Here is an 8,844-nt window from a genome sequence, read left to right on the forward strand (position 1 = left end):
TCCAGCCATTCACTTAGAGATGGTGTAAATATTTCAAAATTGTTTTGGGAACCGAACTCTTTATACATAGGTATATTTTGAGTCTTCATGTTATTTAATCCCACTATCCACCAGAATATAAACTATCTCTCTCAGCTAGATGTTATCTTCACTTTTAGGTGCTTGGCTCTTAATTTACATGTTTTAAAGTATTATTTTATACTAGTTTATTTGAATTAAATAAAGCACTTTTCACATCAGCTTTTAAAACTTGATGGTTTCGTTCTCTTTTATTTAGTTTTTTGGTAGACTTGATGTCTCTGGTGCAAGGCTTGCTTTTCTTGTAATCCTACAGTGTTGCCAATTAAATGATGTCGCCGTTGAAGTAATGTTAACCACCCTGGATTAAAAATGCTCTCAAGCAATTAAGCAGTGGTTGTAAATCCCTGGAATTTGGAAAAATAATCAGCATCATGTGATAGTTGCATGACACACGATGGATCTAGTATTTAATGTACAAGCGCTTGTTTAGAAAATGAAGGTGAACCCCTTGTACAATTTCATGCCTAAGACAGCATCAAGCAGAGGGGGGAGAAAAGGAAGAGCGGGGAATATGTGAATCCTGATTTCCCAGAAAAGTGAGGGGAGGCAAAATTTAACCCTGAGAAAAGTGATAAAATGGCAACAATTACATTAACTCAGTTACACAAATTGTGAAACACAAGTCACAATTTTTACTATGATTTTACGAAGTGAACATTTTCTCAACATCCTATTTGACAAAAATAAGTAAAGTTTGTGGGCAACTGAATGTGACTTAACTAATCAAACACTCTAGTTGCGTCTTTTCCCTGCCTGCTTGGTGATAGCTGCCTGTACCAACGTATTTGTCTGTTGTTTCCCTTTCCTAATTTTGCCTTTATTCATACAAATATTTTTATTATCACTAGTCATTTGCTATTTTGCACATGGTTCATTTGGTTGTTTGGTTTTTTTTTTCTTCTAGGTATCTATGATTATGTGAAAATGATGTCAAAAAAGGTTGTGCTTTCGTTTTTCACAGAAATCTCCAGGTGTTGAACTGGGGAATCATGCTGTTGTCAGTAACAGTCATGTGACATAGCTGAAATTTTCATCATCTTCAGTAAATAATCAGGGTGGTCAGAATTATATAGGATCTAGCAAAGACTGATAAATTTATGAAAATACATTGTGGACCATGCATCACTTAGGATTAGATTTGTCTGCAACTGATAGAAATTCACAAATGACAATGTTGTGAGCAACACAGGGGTTTTCTCTTTCAGGCGAACAGAATCTGAGTGCTACCTGTCCAGGGCTGGCATGATGCGTGCATAATCACTAGGGATCCAAATGCCTTCTCTCTTGCTGTTGGGCCATATGCACTATATGGCTTCCACTTCATGGTCGCATATGGTTGATTAAGCTTCAGAGGCTGGTCTATGGTCCAGCCAATGAAAAAGAAGAACCCCCAAAGGTCAAGCTTCAACTATGAAGGAAGAGGGGGGGAAATGTATGTTGGGGACAACTTGCAATCTCAGCCACAAGATTATCAACCCAAATTATCTCAAACATAAAGGTACAATACTGAGGATTTAAACACATTGATATTTATGTTTTCAATGGTAAGACTATAGAGCATTCTGCTGTTTGTGCCAATGACTTTAGCAAACAATTTAGTTATAAGAAGAGACATTTATAACACAAGGTGTTGGAAAGAAAAATTGGAAAGAGAGACCTAGAAAAATAAAATACGAGAAAGATATGAAATATACTTTAAATTATTGTGATTTTAAAGTGTATTTTGTGGGAAAACTGTGCTCATAAATGACCGAACCTTTACTCAGAAGAGGGTGAATAAAAGAGTGCAACTAAATTTTATCTTTAAAAGAATACATTTCATAAAAAAAGTTTACTCTTAGGAGGGCATAATAGCTGTATGAGGGCAGGAATTATTTTGTTCACTGTTATATTCTTGGCACCTAGAAGAGTGCCTCCAACAAAGTAAGGGTTAAATACATGTTTGTTGAGTTATCAGGTGATTGACTGATTACATTAGAATGAAAGACAAGAAATATTTCAATATATGAATTACAAGTAGATTCCTACCAAGGGGGATGTAGTCGATACTAAATGAAAAAAAAAATCAACACGGTAAATGAGATCACTTCCTCAACTTGTTTAATAATATATTATGAGAAAGCTGTAAGAAAAGAACAATTTAAGTCTACATGAGACCCACTGAAAATTTCAAAATATATCCTAATTTAAAAGCTCCTAAATTTAATCAAAGTAGAAAAAATGATGGGGATCAACTTACATAGAATGTAAAATTTTTCTGCAGCAAATCACAATAAAATATATGACCTTGCCTGTAACAGTCATGAAATTGGAGGAAATTTAACGAAGTAGCTGCGGAATTTAAAGAAATAAAGCATAGAAGTTTATGCATTTATCATTATGCATGTTGTTTGAATTTGTAAGTGATATGTTTTGTGAATAAGTGAAAACGTTATGAAAAGCTCTCAATTCTGCCATATCTTTATATGACACCACTCATGAATATGCAAAAGGATGAATAATTCTCCAAGATACGTAAGCAGAACAAAAGCATTAGGAGGGAGCTATGAAAGTTGCAAAAGTTGACGTGTACTTCGTCTTATTCTTGGTGTAATTGAGACACATCTGGAGATTATTGAGTTTTCCAATATTCAGGTGGCTGGTGAATCAAGTATTTGGCTGACAGAGTCCAAATTTAAAATTATATTTTTTAAAAAGTTTTTTAAAAAAATTCTGTGCTGTTTTTAGAATTCTTTCTCATAAGCAATAAGCAAATTTTATTAAAGACCCTTTTTCTTTGCCTTCAAAAGGCAAACATTATTTCATTTTTTTCTCAGAGATGATAAATATTTTAAATGGATTTGGGAAAAAGGGGAAAAATATATCACGGATGCGTTTCCAAAGCTTTCAGAGAACATACTCCTCTTCAAAATGTCACGTGTAATGAATTTTTCCTATTTCAGAAATGAATCCTTAGAGAAAGCAACACTACAACAATCACTGAGAACACGATTTTGTCTGTTTTGTTCACTCTACTCCCTGCGCCTGGAACAGGACCTGGCACATAGTGGATGCTCAATAAATTTTGGTGTATGATTGGTTGAATAAATGAGTGAAAAGCTAATTAGATGCATATGTAATCCTAGAACTTCAATTTACTGAAATTCTGCAAATTTTAACTTCATCTATGAGTGTATCAACATAATCAGTTTTGGCAGTTGATTTATTTTATGTGATATTCATAATAACAGAGCTGGCACTTAACATTTTGAATTGGCCGATTGTTACAGCAAGAGCAGATGACTCATATCCATTCCACTTTATCCTTAAGATTACTTTTAAAATACCATGGAGAAACATATTAGTGGTTGCCATCAATGGATGTTGGGAAATAATCCGTAACCAAATTGATGGAATCAGAAGGGCTCAGTGGCACTGGGAAGAGATTTCCTAATCTGTGGAAAGTGATGTTTCACTAATCACACCCCCTAAGAACCTTATGCTGCAATTTCATACATTCCCATAATTCACATTTTGGATTTAAGCCTCTCACTTCTAACATATACTGCTTTGGTTATAATTTGATATGATGTCACCATCATTGCTAGAAACGACATTAAGGAAATTAACATTATCTTATTAAAAGCTTCCAGTATTATTAAAATTAATGATCCACTTGCGAGATTACTCTGAAGCTTCCCATAAAGCTTTTGTTTTGTTTTGTTGAAAGTCCTTATGTAGAGTAACCACTGCTCTGTGATTCCAAGGAATCACAACCTGGATTCTAAGCATTCGCATTCAGCCTACCTAGGCATCTTGGGAATGGGGGTATAATATGCGTTTTTAACTGACTGGAGAATTAAAGTTACGTAGTAGGACTGAATGTCCAGTTTCTAAAAGGTAGCTTGCCAATTGACCATAAAGGAAATCCAGTAGAAGTGTGGTGTAACTCTCTACTGAAATTATTCTCCCTAATATCACCAGTGAAAGCTTTGCCAATTTTCCTCAGTTCAGATAGTTTATAATGTCTCTGTTAATTTTCTAGTATTGCACCTCCACTCTCCTTTAGTTTGGTATCCTTCCTTTGTGCCCTTCTCTCTGGCTGCTTTTACTTTGTCCTTCACTTTTGGATCTTCTGGTTTTTTAAGAAGTCAGTATTTGTTAGTATTCAGTTTCTGGCTCCCTGTACATCATTTTGGGTTTTCAGTGTTCATTTCCTTGCTTGACTTCATCTCCCATCTATGCCTGGCTCTACTGACTAAGATTCCTGAGCCCTCTCTGCTCCTAGTGTGGCATGGGTTTCACCCTAGAAAGGAGAGGATAGCATGCCATAACCCCATCCTGCCTTATTTCTAAAGTGTACCTCTTCTTATGTCACACCCCTACTTTCATCCCTTCTCAGGATGAAGTTGAAATTCCCTAACATTTCCTATGAGGTTTTCCAGGATAGGGTCCAGGCTCATCTCTCCAAGACCACATTTCATCATTTGCTGTCTATCAATGTTGAATATTTTCAGTTCTCTAAATGCACTCTGTTCTCTCTCCTTCCACATGCTTCTCTCTGTGCTGACCACATTCCTCTCCCTGATGGATGATGCCTTTTACTCTCAGGACTTCGTTTGTGTATCCGGTCCCTCATAAGACCTTCACTGTCACCTTACGGCTTGTAGATGGTGCAGCTACCTACTCCCTGGCCCCTTGTATTGGACTTACGACTATCAAAGAACTCCTGGTATCTCCTGTATTCTAATTATCTAATGACTTCATTCTCTACTGACTAAATTTCTTGAGGACAAGACCTGTGACTTGTTCACTCTTTTATGTATAGAAAAATGCCAAGCATAAGTTAAACAGCCAGTATTTTTTAAAAAATAAAAAGGTAGATATTTTTTCTTTTTCAGCATCATAGTCCAAAGGCTCAAAATTATTAATATTTTCTTTCCCTAGACTTCTATGGATTTTTCCCAAATACATGAATTTAAGATTATATGATAAAGGACAAATAATTCATTTAAAACTATTTTAAATTTCTATTTTAAAATATAAAATTACCTTTGAGCATTGCCTTGACCATCTCCTGTGAATTTTGGATATAGATCATTCATTATCATTAGTTCCTAAGTAGTTTATAATTGTAGATTTTTTTTTGGTCCAGTATTTAAGAGGATGGTTTTGAATTGTTAAATAGTTAAGATCCTTCTTTACTATTTCTTCTGTAAATATCTAGTTTTATTCTTTTGCAGAGAGAGACTATAGGTAGCATATTTTTGACACTTTGGAATTTTGTTTTCACAAGGTATATATTGTTTTTGAAGGGTCATGTGCACTGGTTAACTTTCTATTGAAAGGTTTACAAAATTTGATATATATAAAATTCTAAATTCTATTATTCTAATTTTTTATATCATCATATGTATTCTATATAATTGGTTAAGGGCTGAGAAATGTGTGTTAAATTATGACTATGTCAAATTATCAGTAAATGCCAAGAATTTTTCTTTATGTATTTTGATACGTTTTATGAGTTTTACCTCTTACTATTTTCATGATCCTCTTTTGTCAGTGCTTAAAAAAATCTACTTTCTATTCTACTTTGTTCTAATTAATGTAGCAGTTCGTCTCATTTTTCTTGATGCTTCCTAATGCACTGTCACCCATTGTTTTCTGTTTTACTTTTCCATTCTGTTTTGTTTCAGTTGTATGTCTTTTAAGTAGAGACCATTTGATTTGGAGTACTATGAAATGTCTCTTCCATTTCCCCTGAAGCCAAATGAGAGGGGATTCAAGGGGGTCCTTTAAAGAAATTGCCTGTTGTGGGGGGGTCTGAGGCACTGATATTCTTGCTAGAAAAGCCTGAAGTCTGGCTGCTTTAGGAACAGCTTGCCATTGCCAGAAGTCTTTGGAAGGACGAATTCATTCGGGCTTTCTGGGGACTCTTGAGGGCCACATGGAAGAGAGAGATATAAGTGGAGCTGCCTTGGAGGGCGTTAGGCTCTTGAGAGAGTGGAATTGGCCTCAGAAATTCATGGTGAAGTCATAAATGTCCAGGCAGAGGAGATCTCACCTGTGTTAAGAGGAGCAACAGTAGGGGATCCATTGACAGTGACAGGGCTCCATAGAAAGTACAAACACACTCCAGGAGAAAGAATCACCCTTAGATTCCAGCCAAGCCAGCGAAAACCAGGGCCAGATTATACTGGTGACTATTAAATGAGAACTTTCTTGGGCCTTACCTCTCTCTAATATGTCTCCTCGAAATCTGGAAGCTCTAGAGCCAGCCTGCTGATGGGAAAAGGGGCAGTGAATGAGAAGGAGGGAACTAGGAACCTCCCCACACTAGGTTTCCTACCTACTCTTTAGCCTGAGTGGGTAGGGGAGGAGTTTTAAATGAAGTATGGAGTCTGGAGTATCACTTGGGAGTGATCATTTAAATATCAAAATTAAATGTTTTGTGACTAAAGGTGACCAGAGAACTTTTTATTTTCTGAGAGTGATCAAAAAAGTCATGGGATCTGCTTAGATTTCTCCTTAGAATTAGCCTCAGAGGACAGATTTGAATGTGTAGTGAGGGAAAAGAATTAAGTTTTCTGTTACATTCTTGGGGGACTAATCATAGCTGCCAATGACATTAAAGTTTGTCTTTTGTGTATTTTCCCTGATTCCTGGTTCTCAAATGCTGGTGTGTATCAGAAAACTTGGAGAACTCACAACGAACACAGTAGAGCAGGCTTGTTGAAGAGGGTAGGCCTGAGCCTTTGGGTTTATACCAAGTTCTTAGATGATTCTGATTCCAACCAAAGTCTGAGAACCACTGTCTTGGATATGTTATAGTGGAAAAGTAGTTGAGGCTGTCATGAGCTGCTTGCTGAATGCAGATTAAATCAGAATTCCCTCTGGAAGCTATCTGTAACTCTAGTCATTGCTATGTTTCTCAAATTGGTGGTTCTTCCTATGTCTCAACAACCTTCTTCCTGTGTCTCATTCGTTTACATCTTGAAAAACTAGTGTTCTTATCACCATTCCATGATCATTCCACCTCATTTTATATCGAATTATAGTTAGGATGCCTCATATTTTATTGTAGTCCCATGGATCATCAGGCAGTATGATGAAGGTCTCAGAAAAGGACATTGGCCTTGATACAGCAATGTCTTAATTAAGGAAGATTTTTCCTCTGTTTCTTTAGATTTATTCTTTTCATTTTTGCCTTATATCCTTTCATGTTAATATAAATTATTCTACAAAGCCTATATATTTGACATTTAGGCTTTTTATTTTCATTTTCCATTTCAGCTAATAATTTTCTTCATTCTTTTGAATTTATTGTTAACATCTGACTATGCATTAAAAATATGGAATGCTTCATGTATTTGCATGTCATCCTTGGGCAGGGGCCATGCTAATTTCTGTATTGTTCCAATTTTAGTATATGTGCTGCTGAAGCAATCACTCAGCCAATATTTTAGAAAATACATTTGCTGTATTTATGGATGTATCAATGGATTGTATATTAGTTTCCTGTGGTTGCTGTAACAAATTACCACAAATATGGTGGCTTCAAACAGCAGAAATTTATCCCTTCACAGTTCTGGAGGCCAGAAGTTCAAAATTAGTTTCACTAGGGCTTAAATCAAGGTGCTGGCAGGGCTGTGCTCCCTCCAGAGGCTCTAGAGGAAAAAATCTGTTCCTTGCCTATTTCAGCTCCTGTGGCTGCCAGCATTCCTTTGCTTTTGGTCACACAGCCATCATCTTCAAATCTCTCTTTGCTGATCAGAGGAGAAAAAGAAATAAAAGGAATCCAAATCGGAAAAGAAGAAGTAAAGCTGTCACTGTTTGCAGATGACATGATACTATACATAGAGAACCCTAAAGATGCTACCAGAAAACTACTAGAGCTACTCAATGAATTTTGTAAAGTAGCAGAGTACAAAATTAATGCACAGAAATCTCTTGCATTTCTATACACTAATGATAAAGAATCTGAAAGAGAAATTAAGGAAACACTCCCATTTACCATTGCAACAAAAAGAATAAAACACCTAGGAATAAACCTACCTAAGGAGACAAAAGACCTGTGTGCAGAAAACTATAGGGCACTGATGAAAGAAATTAAAGATGATACAAACAGATGGAGATATACTCCATGTTCTTGGGCTGGAAGAATCAACATTGTGAAAATGACTGTACTACCCAAAGCAATCTACAGATTCATTGCAATCCCTATCAAACTACCAATGGCATTTTTCACAGAACTAGAACAAAAAATTTCACAATTTGTATGGAAACACAAAAAACCCCGAAGAGCCAAACCAATCTTGAGAAAGAAAAACGGAGCTGGAGGAATCAGGCTCCCAGACTTCAGACTATACTACAAATCTACAGTAATCAAGACAGTATGGAACTGGCACAAAAACAGAAATATAGATCAATGGAAAAGTTTAGAAAGCCCAGAGGTAAACCCATGCATATATGGTCACCTTATTTTTGATAAAGGAGGCAAGAATATACAATGGAGAAAAGACAGCCTCTTCAATAAGTGGTGCTGGGAAAACTGGACAGCTACATGTAAAAGAATGAAATTAGAAAACTCCCTAATACCATACACAAAAATATACTCAAAATGGATTAAAGATCTAAATGTAAGGCCAGACACTATAAAACTCTTAGAGGAAAACATAGGCAGAACACTCTATGACATAAATCACAGCAAGATGCTTTTTGACCCACCATGTAGAGAAATGGAAATATAAAAACAAAAATAAACAAATGGGACCTACTGAAACT

General features: G+C 35.9%; 1 non-coding gene across 1 annotated transcript; it reads right to left on the reverse strand.

Moving 5' to 3' along the window:
• Positions 1 to 7,406: 7,406 nt before the first annotated feature.
• LOC131767576 (U6 spliceosomal RNA) lies at positions 7,407 to 7,510 on the reverse strand. The gene has a single exon (XR_009338778.1). It is a non-coding gene; the product is annotated as a U6 spliceosomal RNA (small nuclear RNA).
• Positions 7,511 to 8,844: the final 1,334 nt, after the last annotated feature.

This window comes from Kogia breviceps, chromosome 12, assembly GCF_026419965.1.
Source record: "Kogia breviceps isolate mKogBre1 chromosome 12, mKogBre1 haplotype 1, whole genome shotgun sequence".
NCBI lineage: Eukaryota > Metazoa > Chordata > Mammalia > Artiodactyla > Physeteridae > Kogia > Kogia breviceps.